Source organism: Helianthus annuus, chromosome 2 (assembly GCF_002127325.2).
Source record: "Helianthus annuus cultivar XRQ/B chromosome 2, HanXRQr2.0-SUNRISE, whole genome shotgun sequence".
Taxonomy (NCBI): Eukaryota; Viridiplantae; Streptophyta; class Magnoliopsida; order Asterales; family Asteraceae; genus Helianthus; species Helianthus annuus.
Genome location: NC_035434.2, coordinates 122,771,922 through 122,792,599, shown reverse-complemented (window position 1 = coordinate 122,792,599; position 20,678 = coordinate 122,771,922). Strand labels below are relative to the sequence as shown.

General features: G+C 31.5%; 1 long non-coding RNA gene across 14 annotated transcripts; it reads left to right on the top strand.

The window, feature by feature from the left end:
- The first annotated feature begins 435 nt into the window (after positions 1-435).
- On the top strand, positions 436-8,250 carry LOC110921165. 14 transcript variants are annotated; one of them, XR_002582240.2, is made up of 21 exons: positions 436-647; positions 755-818; positions 981-1,090; positions 1,557-1,688; positions 1,773-1,839; positions 2,067-2,208; positions 2,312-2,610; positions 2,704-2,805; positions 3,017-3,154; positions 3,289-3,386; positions 4,184-4,315; positions 4,373-4,430; positions 4,532-4,728; positions 4,818-5,239; positions 5,359-5,594; positions 5,755-5,939; positions 6,075-6,259; positions 7,240-7,387; positions 7,595-7,640; positions 7,823-7,893; positions 7,973-8,250. It is a non-coding gene; the product is annotated as an uncharacterized LOC110921165 (long non-coding RNA). The 14 variants fall into 14 exon arrangements; XR_002582237.2 differs by having other exon boundaries at positions 1,557-1,621; positions 4,184-4,430; XR_004879209.1 differs by having other exon boundaries at positions 2,312-2,583; positions 4,184-4,430.
- Positions 8,251-20,678: the final 12,428 nt, after the last annotated feature.

Here is a 20,678-nt window from a genome sequence, read left to right as displayed (position 1 = left end):
TATAACAACGTGTTAAACAAATGGGTGTAACCCTTGGTAATTACTAAAAAAAAGTTGAATCTAGAGGTCTGTATTCTAGTACAGTGGGTCCCACTAGTACAACTATCTCTTTTTTAGGCCATACTTTGGGTCCCACTAGTATAACTATCAGAACTCTCATTTAATGTATGATGACATTATCCTTACAAAACCTTATAACCTATTAAAGCATGTCTTAAAAAAGAACTATAAATTAATAATAGCAAGGACCAATTACAACCATCTATATATATAATAAATAAACAAGATGTGGGACACGTGTCCTCTCCTGGTGCAACCATTTTGATGTTTTGGCGGGAAAATGAGGGAAAACACGTATTTTGGCATTTGGATCCCGCACTGGGTATCCATACCCGTATTTTTTACCAGAGTATATAATGAATGATAAAACCCTAGATCTTCTAATCACTCATTTTTCACACCGTCATCCCCAAAACCAAGATTTCCTGTGTAGATCATATATTCTTGATTCATGAACCTCTTAAGCAACTAAATAACCCTGATTTTCATAGTCCAAGCTTGCATCTTCGATCTCTAATCGCCACGATCGCAATCTTGGTTTTTTGACTGTCACCGCCACGTTTTACAAACCCTAGATATCAACACAGGTGCTTCTTCTTTCTTCATTAATTGTTATTCTAACATTTCATTTTCATTTTGATTTTTAAGATTTCATTGATTTTAGATATCAATGTTTCTTCATTTTCTTTTCCAGATTCAGCATTTGTTTGAAGGTTTATCGGACCCGTTGATTTTCTCTCACATCTTAGTTCTTCCAGGTATGTTGATTTTGTATTTGATATGGATTTTATACCCTTCATTCGATTCTCTTTGCTCTCAAACCCTAGATTGTATCTTCCCCTTCATGTTTCCTAAATGTGAGTTTTTCTTCTTTTTTCAATCAAACCCTAATTTCTAATCGCCTCCTGTATGTACTCTAGCCGTTTTACTCTTGGATCGAAGAAAAATTGGAAAATGTTTCAGTCATGCCAAATCGATAAGGAGCTAATTGGTAGAATAGTGGGCTAATTGAATCCACGAAGCTTACACTGTAAGTTTGTAACTAAATGGTTTCTAACTTTTGATTGTAAACAAACAATTGGCTGTATGAATTGTAGCTTAGGGTTTCATTTTAAGACTATACGACAATAAACATTGTTGATAATCGATTTTATTGAACAGAATTATCACTTTGGAATATGGATTTCATTGTTAGGGTTTCAGATGATGTCGATTAATCAGTTCAGGTTCCTTTATATTAGATTGTATTAAAATGTGAATATTATGTTATATAGTTGCCATTTATCTTTTGTGGGATCGTTTAAGATATGAAATTAGGTACTTGATATTGTTGAAAGAAATGCAAACGTAGATAAAATATATAAAAGACTTGGTGAGCTCTTGATGTTAAGGACTTGATAAGTATAATGACAAAAATTACATAACTAGAAAAATTATTGATGAAAGTTCTTTAAAATATTGACATGCTTGCTGACATGATTTTTACATAATTGTAGAACTGGCATAATCGACGGTACGATGGTACATGGAAGGATGAAGGTGTTCTTCGATTAACAATCAGGTTTCATGAGAATGGGCCAAACAAGTAAAATCTGGAAATTATGCTGAAAATAAAATGGGTTAAAAAGGTTCAAACATCAAAAGCCTCCTAGCGTGTTCAAACGTAGACATCATTGATGACACTAACACTTCTTTGGTCTATTGGATTCTAGGCAATCAACGGATGGAGAAGTTGCGATCATGATACTCATGGCTATTCTTTCTTAAATGCTAGCTGAGGTATATCTTTCTCTTTGCTTTAATTATATGTCTTTTTTATTATATTATTTGTAACATTTTGAACTTTTGATACGGAAAGTGGGCCAAAGACTGCTGAGTGTATGTACACGATCAAGTAAAATTAAATTAAAACTGTAGGGTTAATGGTTCAAAGTGTCTTAAAGTTTAAAGTTGACACTAATAATTCATAAGAAAACATTGAAAGTTTTGGTGATGATGATTCTCAGGGAATACCAACAACAATGAATTGGCTTCTATTGAGGGAAAAGATTATAGTGAAACAAGTGTTAAATGTTTTGAAAACAGCATGGCGTTTTCATCACTTCCATTGGCTATTAAGTGGTGGAGAAATGCTGCTAAACAGAACCGGTATGTTCAATTTCAACTAATTAATCGTACCCGTTTATACTTTTAATAATTTCTTATTTAATACAATAAAGATGAAACATATATTGAATCCGCCCTTGAACAGGTTGGCTTACGTGGTATGGTATTCATTTATCAAAGATAAAAGAAGGCATACATTGATTTATGTGGTGTACATGCGTCCTTTTTTCTTTCGTGAGCTCATTTTGAAGTCTATTAGTGGCAATTTTGCTTAAAATCTAACCAGTGGGAGAAAAATAGATATAGTTAATATGCATATACGATCAATTGAGATCGAAATTGAAGTGTTTGGAGATAAAATTGACCTTGCGAGAGGAAACGGAGGAGGCGGTCATGGTGGAGGAGATGATGCCTTTGGTTTGTACCGGAGATATTGTATTGTTGGTACAATATTATTTTATATGATCATGATGTGAAATTTCCTTAAATTAATTTTTTAATGGTGAGCCTTTTGCAAATATAATTATGGTGGTGCAGTATAATACTCTAATTCATAGCCGAGAGCACCGGTCTATGGTTGTACAACTGATAAAACCGAAGAAATACTGCTCGATAGGAATGAAATTGCACAAGAACATGGTAAGGAGAATTTTGGGACTATATGAATTTAAAAAACAATAATCGTATATTTTCTTTTATAACTTTTTGTAAATTTTTTACTTGCAAGGTAAGTTCATGTGGGCTTTTCATACCCGATACGCAAGATTATAATATATGTTTCATTTTTAGATGATTGTTTTTGCTCTTTTCATTCCATGTTACTTTTTTAAACTTGATTCTTCTTTTGTAGGTTTCATTTCGCTACAGTTCAAGCCCCACCAGACTGCTGTTGGAGCTGCATGTCTTGCTGCAAGGTCCTTAAATATGGATTTTATTTCATGTCAAAATAAAGGGCAAGAGTTCTACAAACCACCGTTTGTGCTCAGGGGTATTTATATCATTCTTGCCTAAATTTAACTGGACGACGGAGTTGGGCGAGTTGGGTAATGGGTCAGGTTAATACCCTAAACATTTTTTGGTCACTTTTTGTTTCTTTAAATATAAAAATATTGTTTGATTCAGGGAGCAAAAGTTGTAGGTGGTAAGAGGAATAACCTAGGGTTTAATTTTTATGAGCCTACAGTTATAAGTGATGTCAAGAATGAGATGCTCATATCAAGGTAATCTCAAAACTTTTTATCGTAGTTTTTACGGTATTTGGGTGGCTATAATATTTTGTTGTAGGTAATTTGATACTATTTTTAGACTCAAGAGGTGGTAAAAGAGATAGATTGGGTTTGGGCGAAAATAGTAATTTTTATGTGCGGTTCAAAATGTGTCAGGTCAGGTGCTAATCATGACTCGTTCTTTAGAAAGATGGGTTGACTTAGATAACTTTTGTTTAGTAAATATGTTGATTTGGGTCTATTCAAATTATACAATAGATCAACATGGATCACTTTTACGTAGAATGGGCCCAAATGGGCCAGCACCACCCACTGCCACCACCTACTTGTCTAAGGCTCTAAGCCGCCACAACTGCCATCACAGTTACCTGCACCCTTGCTGACCTGCTGTCACCTCTACCTATCGATCACCACTAGCCGCCATACAAAAACATATAAAGTGGGATAACCCACTTTTATACCTTTTCTAAAACCTATTATTATACCTTTTTTTCTAAAACGAGCTCATTTTATTCGTAATTCTTTTGGTCCAAACCAAAGCGGTACTTTTTAACACAATCATTTAATTTTTTATATTTTTTTATAATGCTAGCTTTAAGTAGTTTTTTTGGTAAATTGGGAATGTCCACAAAACTGAACCAAACTCTCTCCAAAAACTAAGTTAACTGAAATCGAACGGATTGGAATCCAAAAAAACCAAACTTTTCGGTATAGTTTTAGTTTTACACAAAAACTGACCCGTAAATGATACTTTCCAACTGTTGTATTCACATCTTTCTATTTAAATTCAGGGTTGGACTCTTACAGTAGCCGGGATTACTATAGCTCTTTGCGCTGCACCATTCACTGCCTTCTTGAATTCAATCGCAATTGCTGTTTGGCCTACTTATGTAGCAGTCGCTATCTCAGAGACTGTTCGGAAGGTTTGTTTATCTATTTCCTTGAAACTATTGATTCATTTCCTTAACTTCGTTTTGTAGGTGGTAACATATTCTATTCAAACTGATTTTAACCCATTTGGGTAAATTCATTGATAAGGTATGCTGTTTATTGATCTCTCTTTGATTGGTCAGAGGATGCTTTTCAGTAATCAAAAGATCTTATTAATTGATCTTTGCTTAAAATGTATCGTTTTGCAGGTGGTAACATATTATATTCAAACTGATAGTGTGGAATCTCAAAATGTTTTGACTTCTGGACCAGATATGAATAGGTTATCAAGCACATCTTCACTTCCTTCAGGTGATGATGATCTGCGAAACGATGTACAGTCAATGAAAGTTCAACGAGCTCGTACTCCGCCCATTGATGCGGTTGCTCCCATGACAAAGTCAAGGTAATTCAATGTTGTCGTACTGCTTTAGTTCTTCATGTTTTTCATTTTATATCTTGATTTTAAAAAAGCGCGTCTTTGTACATATGCAGATTTTGTGCGTCAGGAGGTTGTACAAATAGCTTATAGAGGTTATATATATCAAATCATATGCATATTAGCGGATATTATATATATCCGCAAGTTTATATATAATATCCGCTAATAATGTATAGGTTATTTTTATATTTAAATTTTGGGCACGTGATGATAGAAAGTTAGAAACATATGAGAATTATAAGAATAGCTATACAAGAATATTGATGGTAGTATCGGTTTCACTCCGAGGGAGGGTTTAGTATTACATTCGGTGGCATATGTTGATGGTAGTAGAGGTCAAAGATCAATAGCTTATAGATTGAGCTTTGTGGAGATGGTTGTGCCTTATGGCGATCCAAATGATCCACATTACCGAAAGAATGCATTCGATGCTGGTGAAGATTGCCATGGAAAAAATGCTCATTCACTAAAGAAGGTTTGTGCTTAAACTGAGATGCCTTATATTATGTGGACTATTGTGGTTCACCTCATATTGCTATAAGAAACTTCCAGACAATATGTAAACTGTTGTGGTTCTTTGTTGTATCTCCACAGGGACGTGATTGCTTAGATATATCAAGTACTTTGATGCACATTTTACAAACTTCATTGGGGGTGTTGAAACAATTGAAAATTGCGTATGTATGCATGAAGAGGACCACGGAATCCTCTGGAAGCATCAAGATTGGAGAACCAGCTTAGCTGAAGTCCGAAGATCGCAACGATTCACAGTTTCTTTTATATGCACTGTTGCAAACTATGAATATGGTTTCTATTGGCACTTTTACCAGGTGAATTTATTTTATTCAAAATTCAGAAAATAAAGTTTGCACGTTTTATATGAAACTCAAGTAGTACCTATAGTCATTATACATATTTGATATCAATCAATGCGTTCTTGCAAATTGCAATAGTGGGTAGCATTTGCTTTAATATGCATTCTGGTTGCAGGATGGAAAGATTGAAGTTGAAGTTAAACTCACTGGAATTCTGATCTTAGGGGCGTTGCAGCCAGGAGAAGTTAGAAAATACGGCACCACTATTGCACCAGGACTCTATGTGTTGGTTCATCATCATTTTTTGTTGCTCATATGGACATGGCGGTTGATTGTAAGCCTGGAGAAACACGCAATCAGGTATGCATCATCACCATATTGTCTCTGTCGTTATGTTAAAATATATTGGTCAAATTTCATAACATGATTACAGTCTTTACTCTTTACATCTTTGTGTGTGTATCACATAATCTATCTCTCGTGCTTTTTTTATAGGTTGTTGAAGCTGAGGTTAAAGTTTATTATATATATAGATAGATATGCCTCAAGTTTCAAACTCCTGTTGACAAATGGTGAACAATTCAACAAATTAACAGACTTTACAACATCAATCAACAGCTGCAGGACAATTACGATCTTTTTAGGCAGATCAAGAACAATATTACTGCCATCTTAAACGAGTATGTCAGATATTGATATTCATAGAACTTTTTATTTTCCTGTACATATTAGAGGTCGCAACACGGATGTGTCTGGGGATGAGTAACGGGTCAAACAGGTTTGGGTCAAATGGGTAATTTTTAGTAGTTGAGATGGGTCGGTTTGACCCGATACATTTCTTTCCAAATTTTTAAAATTAATTTCTAGAAAACTAGGGTCTTAAATATGATTAGAAAAAGTTATATGTAAATTCCGAATAAAGGAAGTTAGAAAGTGGTATTTATTAAAATACACTTTGAATTACTTCCGACCCGTTTGACCCCTTTCCTTTTCTAACAATTTTTTTTAAAAAAAATTTCTCATTCAATCTGTTAATGAATTACTTCCGACCCCTTTGACCCATTTTCTTTTCTAACAATTTTTTTTTTAAATTCTCATTAAATCTCTTAATAAATGAAACAGATTTTGTGCTAAGCCATTATGTATTTTTTAAACAAGTAGCTTTGTTAAGTGTCATTACCAAAAAAAAAATTTGTGTTACTAAAATTTTAGAGAGTAAAATGCCCGTTTTGTCCTTGCGTTTTGGCCAGTTTTGCGACTTTCATCGAAAGGTTTTCTCATTTGGATCCATAAGGTTTGAAATCTTGCCATTTTCATCCGAATCGTTAACTCCGTCCATTTTTTAACCACAAGTCGGGTATTTCTGTCATTTTAATCTTGCCATTTTGTTATAAATAAACAAAACAAATAGCTAAAATGATGAAAATGCTCCTGACTTAACGAGTTGGATGAAAATGGCAAGATTTCAAACCTTTTGGATCCAGATGCGGAAAAAAAACATTTGGTCGAATGTCGCAAAAGTGGCCAAACCTCAGGGTCGGAAATGGCATTTTCCTTTCTACCCTTTTGATTACATTTCATATAACCTGCGTTTTAATTTATATTATGTGCTAGAAACAGGAGTAAATTCATACCTGTTTGGCTGTTTCTATTCATGAAGGTGGAGGAGTCAGCTGATGTGGCGTGTTTTCTTCACATCTGCAGTAGTGACGGTAGTAGTCCGTACTACTATGGGGTGGTGTAAGAGTGGCAAGTGTGGGCATTTCGGTTCTGGAGGTTCCATCATAATATTAGCGTTCTCTATTCAGGTAGATATCGTCTAGAATTATTTGATTTGTTGACTATTGTTATTTAACAACACATGATACCTCACATAATATTCAGATTTGATTAATTGATATCCATATACCTAACATAATCATCCTATCCAATTGTCCTCTCTTTATATTGATATGTGGTAGTTGGTTAATTGATGATCAAATATCAATCTTACAATATTCATATTTTGGTTGCAGGTTCGGATCTTCTGATGGACAATGAAGGAAAACTTAAAAAATAAAGGTATTTTTAAACATCTGTTTAGTTTTGTGTATAATATAAATGGTTCATTATGTAGCAATTAAATGTGTTGTAATTTTAAGATAAAGACATGTGAATACATCAGTGGCAAATATATGTAATTATACTAATGTGTTTTTTTTAATTCAAAACTATTGAATACATTCGTGGCAAATTGTTGGAAGAATTCTTGATCAATATCGTAGCACATTAGAGTCACTGATATGTAGTTGGGATTGGCTTTTTGGAGATTCAGGTAATGTTGTATTTCTTTCTGTATGTCGTTGTACTATGTTTCTTCAGTGCTGAATATTAGTGCATTTATTTTGTCATAGGTTTGCCAACAAAAGAAAAGGAAGCAATGGATGCTATTATTGAAGATGTTATTTCTCAACACAATGGTGGTGAAGATGCAATGGAAATTGAAGATTGAAAACCAGCACATGTTATTTTGTTGAAGTAGCTTCATTTGTTTTTTTAAGTTTTATCATCTTTTGGTACTTTAAGTATTTTGGAGAATGTCTTTTGTTGTAATTTATAACTTTTGACATCCTATGATTTGTTGGTTCAAAAGAACTTATTGAAGGATGTATTTTGTGGTAAGTTTTTATTATGCTGTTGTAATCTGTTTTAAGTAAGATTTCCAAATTTTAGAGTAAAGAATTAAATTTTCGGTTCAAGCGGGTCGTGTTCAGGTTGACCTGTGAAAAATCGAGTCGTGTTTGGGTTGTATGTCTAGCAGATTTTTCGGGTTCGGGTCGTGTTCGGGTTCGTGTCGAGTTGAACCCACCAACCCGTGAACCCGACCCGTTAAGCACCCCTATGTCAGATGTTTCAGAAACTATGTAGTTTGGATCCATGATAAATGTGGTAGTTAACATGCCTTTATTTGTTTTGTGTGGTGATTAAAAAGACTATGTATCAATGAACGAATAAATGTTAAATCATAATTGAAATATGTATGCATCATTAAATAAGTAAATTTCACTTTAAAATCCTATTTTCATACTTTTATATGATTTTAAATATGTAGGAATCATAAATATTTTTTATATAAGTAACTTTCTCAAGCCCGGAAAGCAATCCCGGATGATAACCTATCTTCTATATCTAAATCTTTATTACCAACTATTTAATATTTCTTTTATTAAACTCATTTAATACACAAATTTCTAACTAATTTATAATAAAAAAAATAGATAAATAATTGGCTAAAGGATATACAAACTCAAAAAGCCAAAACCTAAGTCCAATTTTAGTAACTACGGATCACTGTCTGTTTTAATTTCACTCTATGGATCTTATGTATTGGTTATTTCTCCCCATAAATATTATTGTAACGTAAACAAATTAAACTCTATCGTCGATCTAGATGTAGATCTCACGGTTTCCTCCTTATCTATAGTTTAGCTGTGATAACTTATAACTACACAAAATATTTCATCAACATAATACATATTGTGAGTTTGAGTCTAATCTAAATGTATTTGGGCATTTTCGGCTTGAAACCATAAAGCGTTTAGCTAAGCAAGTTATGTTCGGATTAACTTTGCATTTCTTGAGTTAACCTATTTAACATACATGATGAATATGGTCCTGGCATACATGAGGCTGCTTCGTGAAAATAAAGCGGAAGTACGTATTGCAGCAACTGCCAAAGTCACCAAATCCTCTCGCTATGTGTATGCCTTTGTATTGTCTGGTCGGAATTACGATTAAGCATTTAAAATACACGAATATACAAATCTAAAGTTTGAATTGAATGTGTTTAGATATTGTTATTTATACGATTACTGAGGTATTTTTTATACAATCAAAGTATTCATATTAATACATTAATATTTATAGTTTATAGCATTCTATTGTATCAGTTTACGAAACATTTTTTAACTGAGATCTCATTAAGAATTAAAAGGTAACAAGCTTTACACACGAAGACAAAGTTAGGATACCGATGAAACGGAACAAACAAATTATCGTGGGAAGGGAAAGAAGATACTAACGCGTTTCAAAATGTTGTTTATGTACCTTTTATTATTAAAAACTAAATTTTCCTAACCCGGGATGTTCCCGGGTGATAGCCTAGTTGGATTATATTTAAACAGAGAGAACCAATTATAACCATTAGATTAACTTTAAAGTCAAACACATGCGGTGTAAAAGGTTTGTAGGGATGTGATATAAAGTACAATAGGTTCATTACATTATCACATGGATTGTCAGAGACATCAAAAAATTACTTTTGCAAATACAAATAACATAATGGCTACTATTTTGTATCAACCGCCAAAATAAATCCGTGGGCTATGTATGACTTAGATTTTAATTAAAAAGTCTTTTGTGACAATCGGTTACATAAACTGTGGGATAGATTATTAATGTGTGATATAAAAGAAATGTTACTTGTGGCGTGTTAGATATTTTGTTAGGTAAAAATACATGTGTTACATACATGCTTAAGTTATGTGTCATTATATAAAAGAAATGTTACTTGTGGCGTGTTAGATATTTTATACTCTCTTTCATACGTTTACTTTTGATGTAATTCCCCTTTTTTTTTTTTCATTTTTTATGTACATCAATCAGATGTTTTGTTTCTTTTTTATATTTAGATATAATTGACACAAAAATTGTTACCTATAGCATTTGTATTTGTATTACATAAAATGTAACATACATTTTTTAATTATCAATTTACGCCACATTTGTAATAACGCACTTTATTTCTATAACATAAAATGTTACATAGAAATGTAACATATAATTTTTACATGATCAAATGTTACATAGAAACATAACATATAATTTTTACATGATCAATTGCGTCACATATGTAACAACCACTTTTTTTGTAACACAAAAAAATGTGACAACACACTTTGTTTTTGTAAGAGACACTTTATTTTTACAATAATCTAGAAAAAAGAACAACACATATTTATTTTTACAATAATCTAAAAAAGTGTAACAATACACTTTATTTTCTGTAACGACCATTATTTCTGTAACACAAAAAAATATAACAGACATTTTTGCTTTGATTGTTACAACACACTTTGTTTCTGTAACAGTCACTTTATTTTTACAGTAATCTGCAAAAAAATTGTAACAACACACTTTATTTTTACAATAATCTAAAAAAGTGTAACAATGCACTTTATTTTCTGTAAAGGGCATTATTTATGTAACACCAAAAAATGTAACATGCATTTTTTTCTTCGATTGTTATATTTCTAACACCCGGTTACATAGTGTTACATAAAAATGCCTAGATCTTGGAACTAAGACGCAAAGAATTGTTATAAATTGCTACATCAAAAATAAACTTCAAATCCAACATAAGTAATTTAACTAGCAATGTTACAAAATGTATATAAAAATATAACTTCATTAACAAGAATGCACCAACAACAGATTTTTTAGATTCAATCATCATAACAATAAACAAGAAAGTAACTTCGATTTTAATTCAATAAACAAGAATTTAAAACAAATTGTTTCGATTTTTACAGATCTTAAACAAATTTTACACAAAAAAATTTGATAAAATCAATAATAAAAAGCAAAAAAAGGTGTTACATATATATAATCTATTTATGTTTTTATAAGAATTTTTAAATATGTAACTAACAAAACATATTAGAATTGTTACATTACTAAAACCCAGCTATGTCGAGTTACATAAAGATGTTACATAAAAAAGTGTAACATAACCAAAGACCAATTTACTTTCTGTTACATAAAAATGTTACATTATTATGACCCAATTGTTACTCTCACACAAATCCCACCCGACTTTTGTAAACTAGCACAATTGTTTCATCTATAAAATTCACTCTATTTTTATTATACAAAACCCACCATGTTATTTTTTTGCAACAACAAAACTCACTTTGTTTCATGATTGTATCAAGAGAAAACTACAATTAATAATAATAAACAAGAAAAGTAACTTCGATTTTAATTCAATAAACAAGAACTTAAATCATATTGTTTCGATTTGTTGAGAGATCTGAAACAAATTTTACACAAAAAAATGATAAAATCAATAATAAAAAGTAAGAAATATAGAAAACAAGAACTTAAAAACCTTTATCTTCTTGAACAAAAAAATAAAAAAAAAAATTATAGATCCATAAAATACAACAGAAATGCAGACTAAAAAAATTACAGATTTGCAAACAAAGCTGAAAAACATACTTATTCACCTTCTTCAACAAAAATTTCGAACAAAACCATTCAGCCTCCTCAAAAACGTAAAAAAAGATGTATAATTTCACTGGATCTTTGCATAGTTCGAACAAAAACCTTCAGCCTTTCTTTGAGATCTGATTCATCATCATCTTCTTCATGTGCAATTTTCTTCAAATTAAATTAAAGAGGATTCGTCTTCATTAGGTTTGAAAGTCAGTGGTACCTTCACCCACCATCATCATCAAAGTTTAGAGCTGAACGTCAAACAAATCTTAAGCGCACCGACAAAACCACCCCATATCGGCAAACGAGATAGATCTGGTAAACCCCCATATCGACATCTTTAGATTTGTTTTTAATTGCTTTGAATAGAACTGAGTGGTGGTGGGTTTTTTGGTAGAGATGAGAGACGAATGAGGAGAGAGGTAGTTTTAATTGAGATTAATGAAGTCTTGTGGGTTTTTTATAGAGATGAGAAAATGTACAAAATGTGTCAGCATACTCTAAAGGAAGACTTATTACATCCTCTGGAGCATGCATTTAATGAGGAATGTGATGGTTAACATGTTGGACTTCTCAAAATCCCATAAAGTTTATCCTTTTTCAGTAAAAAAGATGCTAACAAAAAGTATGTCAGGCAAAGAAATTACATATATGCCCTCAACACCCTTTTCAAGAGCTGAGACGTGGCACTCTGGTGTCCATCTAATGAGTTTTCCGAGTTTTCATAACTGGGGTAAGTTTTCTCATTATCATTAGCCACTAAGTTATTTACTATTATAATTTATTGTTTATTATATATAAAAAATTAACTAATCATTTTTGAAGTGTAAACAAGTACAGTAGAGCTAAATCTTGTCTTGCTTATGCTCAATCTCGGTTTATTTGAGTAGGTAAATGATTTAATAGATAAATACACAAAAAGGTTAAAATAATAATTATCTTAAAAAGTTGGTAAATTACCTACATGTGTGTAGGTTGTGTGCAGTTAATATATAATACATATGAGTGTAAAAAATATAAATTTCAAAAAATATGAACCTTAAATCACAATAATTTGTGTTCTATAATGATACCCATCATATATATATGAGTGGGTTAACGTACAATATTCCTTAGTGTACGATGCGTACGGGATGAAATTACGCACGTTATAAAACTCAAAACCCTAATCACGCATGTTGAAAGACCAATCACACATGTTGAAAACCATAATCACACATGTACAAAATCAGAAATCACGCATGTTATAAAACTAATTACGCATATTATAAATTCATCTCTTACATATTGTACATTAAGGAAATATTGTTTTTTACACTTTCACTACAGGGGTAAGATGAAATAAAAAGTTTATTTTGCCAAAGTAGGATGAGAAGAAATCTTAACCATTCATTTTTCAAATCAATGGCTAAGATGAAAGTGTAGGAGAAAAGATGAGTGTAAGGGTATCTTGGGAAAATCATATTTATGAACTTTCTCTCTCCACATGCAAGGCACATGCATATTCCACCCCCATTTTTTAAACGTTCATAACTTTTTTATACGACATTATTTTTTCAAAAAAAAAAAAATCACCGTAAAATCGAGCGTCTTTTTATCTTTAATTTGAGTACCATATTACTATATAAAATATGAATACTAAAAAAACTCACTAAAATGTGTTGTATTTCTATGCTGTATAACATTTTTTTGTACTGGATTTTTGTACTTTATTTTTGTGCTAAATTTTTTGTGTTGGATTTTTTTGTCTTAATTTTTTTTCTCAATTTTTTTTGTGCTGGATTTTTTTGTACTACATTTTTTTGCTAAATTTTTTCGTGCTATATTTTTTGTAGTAGATTTTTTGTGCTATATTTTTTTGTACTACAATTTTTTGTGCTATATTTTTTTGTACTATATTTTTTTGTGCTATATTATTTTGTACTACAATTTTTTGTGCTATTTTTTTTGTTGTATTTAAAAAAAGGGTGTTACATGTCATTTTCACTCTTATTTATAAGGATCAAAATGCCCTTCATTCCTACTTTTTAGGAGTGACACATGTCATCATCACAATCCTTCTTAGGCTAGTTAGGAAAAATCCACTTTTTAGTGGATCCTTCCCCTTCACTATATATATATATATATATATATATATATATATATATATATATATATATATATATATATATATACAGGGTAGGGATCCTAAGAGAAGTCCACCCTATTTGAGAAACTTGAGAACAAATCTCAGCCACACATTTTAATCAACCTTGTTTAAATTAAAAAAAAGGTGGAGGGGCAATATGGTCAATAAACAATTCTAATTTCATCTAACGTACATCACTTTGTTTTCAAAATTCCCCCAAAAACCTTTCACTCTCCCCTCGTTCTCTCTCTCTGCGATAACAGCAAAATCTAGGGTTTCTTCGGCGATAAGCATACTTACATTCAATCACTCGGTTCCGCTCCTCCATTTCGAAGGCGATACGCATACGTAACATTCGAAGGTTTGATTATGTGTTTTTGTTTCTTATTTTATAAAAAAAAAGCTGAAAAAATCCGAAAATTCTAGCTATTGTGCGATATGAAACGTTCTTCTTAGTTGTAAACTTAAATTTGATGAAGTTATCTGAATGTATTGTCCGAAATCAAAAGTGTTGACTTAGGGTTTGATAAATCGATTTTTCGATTTCATTTTCAACTAGAGAAGGCGAGGTGTTATTTAAGGTTTTAGATAGATAGACAGATAAAATAATACGATCGGCACATATTTTATCTAATGTTTACTTATTTTCGAGTCAATATATGTGCTATTTCGGTCTAATACTGATTTATGTTTGATTTTGTAATGTAATGGTCTACAGGGCACTCTGTTATGTCTATGTATGTACATAACTGTATAACTGTTGTGTTTTGGAATGTTGTTCACATATGCATACTATACTTGTTCTATTGATTTTGTTAACAAATGCGTTATAATTGTGGTTAAACATAGAAATATACTCTGTTCTAAGTATGTATACATATCCGTTTAAGTGTTGAGATTTGAAATGGTGTACACATACGTATACCTGTTAATATATGTGTTTTGTAATGGTATACACATACGTATACCTATGCTGTTTGTAATTGTTAGAAAATATGTTCTAGTTAAACATAGAAATGTACTCTGTTCTGATGTATCTGTATAATTGCTGTGTTTTGTAATGGTGTACACATATGTAAACCTGTTATTATACGTGGTTTGTAATGGTATACGCATATAAATATACTCTGTTTTGTAGTATGTATATATATACGTATAACTGTTGTGTTTTGAAAGGGTGTACACATACGTATATTTGTTATTATATGTGTTTTTAATATTATTGTTATTAATATACTCTGGTGTACATTGCAGCTGAGATGGAAGAAATATTAAATGCTTTGAAAGAGACGAGCAATAAATATGGAGGTAAAATTTATTGCTAATTACATTATGTATGTACATATTGTTCTGATTAACATATTTTGTTCTACAATGCAGTTGAATTGGAAGATAAAAGTCCTCAAAAAGGTGTCAGAGATGCAAAATTGGAAGAAGGTACCGTTTAATAGTATATTTATCATTGTAATATAGATAAATGTATATAATACACATACATGCAGTTGCTAAAATGTTTGTTTTTATTACAGCAGACAAAGAGAAAAAAAGAAAAGAATTTATAAAGGATTTGGCGCAAAAACTATTAAATATCGATGTGGAGAAAAAAAGGAACAAAAAAAAAACAAATTGCAGCGAATAAAAAAAACAATAAAAAGGTTAAAGAAAGCAAGGTTAAGGAAACAAAAGCATCAACAAAAAAATCTGAAGGTACTAGATATATTTGTTTGCTGTTTTTAATTGTTTTAATTGTATTCATATCCTATCCCTATAATTGTTGTGCTTTTAATGGTGAATACATATGTATACATGTTTTATACATAGTTTGTAATGGTATACACATATGTATACCTATGCTGTTTGAAATTGTTATAAAGTTTGTAGTTAAGCTTATAAATATAGTTTGTTTTGTAGTATGTATACATATCCGTATAAATGTTGTGTTTTGAAATGATATACACATACGTATACCTGTTATTATACGTCTTTTGTAGTGATATACACATACGTATACCTGTTATTATGGTTTTCCATTGTCTTTGAATGCACGTGGATCATAACATTGAAGGCAAGCGATAATTACTTTACGGTTTGATCCAATCATAATGCTCATATAGGTTATGTTAAGTTCAATCGGATACGTCGAAACACGCCTTTTCATAAGGATAATTACTTTACGGTTTGCAATGTACCCACGCCGCAACGCTATGACTAGTTATTTTGAAATGATATACACATACGTATAAATGTTGTGTTTTGAAATGATATACACATACGTATACGTGTTTTAATATTATTTTGTGGTGTACATTGCAGCTGAATTGAAAGATGTAAGTCCTCGAAAGCGTGTTTCTGATGCAAAATCGAAAAAAGGTATCGTTACTAACATTTAGGTTTCCACCTTACATATTTTCAGTTGCTATTTTTATTGGGATTTATCATATGTACATGTCATTTATACATATTAGTACGACTCTAGTATAATGTTAGAATTGGAATTATGTAGGAGCTAAAAATGAAAAAGAGATAAAGAATATTAAAGAAAAGAACATTGCAGCTGAATTGAAAGATGGAAGTCCTCAAAAAGGTGTTTCTGATGCAAAATTGAACATTGGAAGGAAAAGAAAAGCTAAAGATACTGAAGACAACAAGGACAACCCCAAAAGAGGTAAAGTTATATAAATGTATAAAATATATCTTCAAATTTAAATCAAATTTTGTCAAAACTGTTTCGGTTTAGTTCTTTACCAACTTATACCAACCCATTGGGGTTGTGACGTGGGTTGGGTATAAACGCCCAAGTCACCACCTCGGGTGGGCTTGGGTTTCGGCGTGGCCCCTTAGGCGTGGGTTTCAGCCCGGGCGTTGGGCGGGGCTATCAAGATGACATGGCGTGATCTCATTGGCCAAGACAAGTAGCCGTTTGGGCTAGCCGTTTGCCAACGACTATGTGTCTAAAAAAATCTATGAAATATTAGAATATGTGGTATGGGGCGGGGGTTGTGTCGTGGGTTGGGTACAAACGCCCATACGTATATGTGCATATATACACATACGTATATGTGCATATATACACATACGTATATGTGCATATATACACATACGTATATGTGCATATATACACATACGTATATGTGCATATATACACATACGTATATGTGCATATATACACATACGTATATGCATATATACATACCTATGTTGTCAAAAAAATATAAACAATAATGTTAGAATTGTAATTATATAGGATCTGGGTATCTGTTACGAAATCAAAACGTAAGTGGGAAGAAAAGAAAGGCAAAAGATATTGAAGAGGAGAAGGAGAAAGAAGACAACACTAAGAGAGGTAAAATCTTTAAATTCAATTAGTTTTTATCATCTTTCATGGTTCAGGATAACCACTGTTAGTGAGTAGGTCAAAACAAGTCAAATTAGGTCAAAAGAAGTGTTATGAGAAGTTTGTTATTGAATTCATTGACGGTTTAATGATTTTTAGTCGCTGGGGCAAAAACGGGCCGATTAAGATAGGTCAAAAATCTACATGAATGAAATAATTCACTTTAAGGAAGCCGCTCTCAGTTTTTTTATATATAATTTAAATATACATATGTGTATATGATTATATACATATGTGTATATTCTGATATTGTTGTATATATACATATGTGTATTTTCTGATATTGTTAATTTTGTAGGATCAACCACAAAAAATGAACGTGCCAAAGTTTCCAAAGACAGCAAAGTTGCTAGGAAAAAGAATAAAAATTCAAAAAAGAAAGAAAGAAAAGCACCTTTTTGGTTTGGAATTCGAACAAGGACGTCGCCGCACAGATTATTTGAAGTAATTAAAAAGCTCACAAAAAGACAGAAAAACATAGTCAGAAAAATGGGATTTGGAAAGCTGTTAACAATGGGAATTGAAAAGATAACAGCAAAACTGGCACATTACATTGTTCTTAATTTCAATCCAGAAACAATGGAGATAGAGCTGGGAGATAAAAAAATTATGGTAGACAAAGAAGCAATAAGTCAATTGCTTGGCTTTCCTTGTGGAAGTCTAATAATAAGTGAAAATGAACGGTTGCAGGAACGTGAACATATAGTGAATGTGTGGAAGAGTAGATATCCAACATTTTTAGTAAGCACGTTTCAGATTGGTGCGAAAATCATTGAAAATGATTATAACGAAGAAATACTATTCAAAATTGATTTCTTGATGCTTGTTATTACCACCTTGATTGAGTCTAATCAAAATGGTACATGCAAGTACCAACTATTAGATTTGTTAAGAATGGAAAATAACTTTGGAGATTATGATTGGTGCGCGTATACAATGGATGCTTTACGTGGATGTAAAAAGAATTGGAAGCCTTATAATGTAAACTCACATTTCGTAGGCCCTCTTACGTTTCTTGTGGTACGTGATCTGAACTTTTTATTTATGTGTATAATTGTTTTGTTCATTTTAGCTCGTAAAACATTTCTACAGTATACATATATGTATAATATTCATCTTAGATTGTAAACAGCTCCACAGTATACATATGTGTATAACAGTTTTGTTCATCGAGGCTTTGTCTACATTATACGTATATGTATAACTATGTATACATCTTAGCTTGTAGACATGTCTACATTATACATATATGTATAACTATTTCGTTCATCTTAGCTTGTAGACATGTCTACATTATACATATCTGTATAATTATATAGTAACTTGTAAAACATGTCTATACATATATGAGTAGTCGGTTGAAAATATACATGTATATATGTTTGTGTACAATTTCTTCATTATAGCTTGTATTATGAGATGTTTTTGATATCTATTTGTTTTGTTCATTATAGCTTTTGTATCTCGATTCCCTTACTTGTGAAGGGATGGATAATGAAAGAGTTATACCACCAATTGCTTATTGGGACAAAGACAGAATGGAAAGAAGACAAAATCAAGAAATTAAGAATGGTGGGTTCGGATTAGGTCAAATCAGAGATAGATTTGAAGATAACAACACTTATGATATTGAAAGTGAAGAAGAGAATGAGGTTAAAGAAAGTGATGAAAAAAGTTTGGAGGTAATATACAAAGTTTAAATTCAAAAAAAATAATAAAAATCTTCTCATATATAATATTTAAAGTTGTTATTATTTCACTTTTCAGAAATATTTAGCAAGCTTAAGTGAGCTGTGTAAGGAGAATGCTGAACAAAAGTTAAAGCTTGAAGAAAAAATCAAGGATTTCAAACGAAAATTTCCCAATAGCAATGAGGTAGTTCACGTGATTGAAGAATACCAAGAAATTTACAGCGAATTTCTTGAGTTTAAAGATGAAGATGAAGATGGAGAATCTAATGATGAAGAATCTGATGATGAAGGATCTCAAAACGATGAAGGTAAAGATGAAGAAGACAAGCGTGACACAAATAAAGACGAGGGGAATGATGATGGAGATTCTAATGATGAAGAATCGGATGATCAAGGATCTGAAGATCATACAAAAAAAAGATGATGATGGTAAAGTTAAAGATTCAGAAGACAAAGGTAATTCAAGTATACATATGTGTATATATTTTTTATTATTTACATATGTGTAAAGTGAGAAAAAGTAATATTTTTTTAGCAGGTGACATGAAAGAGAATGATGAAGATAAATATTCAGATTCTGATATCAATGCTAGTGCAGGTAAAATACATATATGTATATGTTAATTATATGTAGTTGAATTCCTTATCAGGGTAGGGATCCTAAGAGAAGTCCACCCTATTTGAGAAACGTAAGAAGCATTCTGAACCACACATTTTCCTAAGCTTCTCATAATATACACATATGTATAGTTTGAAATTGACTATATACATATATGTATATTGAATTATACACATATGTATATAGTCAATTTTAAACTATACATATGTGTATATTACGAAAAGCTTATGGAAAATGTGTGGTCCAAAATACTTCTCAAGTTTCTCAATTAGCTAAGTGCTTCTCACATGATCCTAACCCTTTGAAATTGACTATATACATATATGTATATTGAATTATACACATATGTATATAGTCAATTTTAAACTATACATATGTGTATATTACGAAAAGCTTATGGAAAATGTGTGGTCCAAAATAATTTCTTATTTTTGTTTGTAACAAGTTGAAGCAATTGATAAGATCGTTGATGAGTACAACCGAAATACAAAAGCTGATCCGTTGTCTGAATCGCCTGACCCTGAATGGACATCTGATGCTATTGAATTATGTGATCGTGTTGCTAAAGAAGAGGTGTGTGCCAATCCAAATGAGAAGAAAACAACCTATTTGGTAGACATACCAACTTTTAAATTAATTTCCCAAGAATCACCAACAACTCCAAAACATGAAGTTGAGCAACAAACTAATGAAGAAGAAAGTGATGAAGTAGAGATGCCAAAGAGGGAGCCCAAACTTTCTAAATTTGGCAAATCCCCATTTTTAGAAAGAGCTGTGAATATGGACAATGCTCTTTCAAGTGAAGAAAAGAAGATTTGGGAATTTATATTGGAATATGCATATGTGGATGAGTAAGTTTTAGTACACTCTAATATGTCTCTTTGACATACATCTTGTCCTTTTAAACTAACACAACAATTTTATACATGCAGGAATGAAATTAACCCAAATATCACAAGTAAAAATCTGTTTGATAAAGATGAAAAGTATGTTATAAATGCTGAAAATTTAT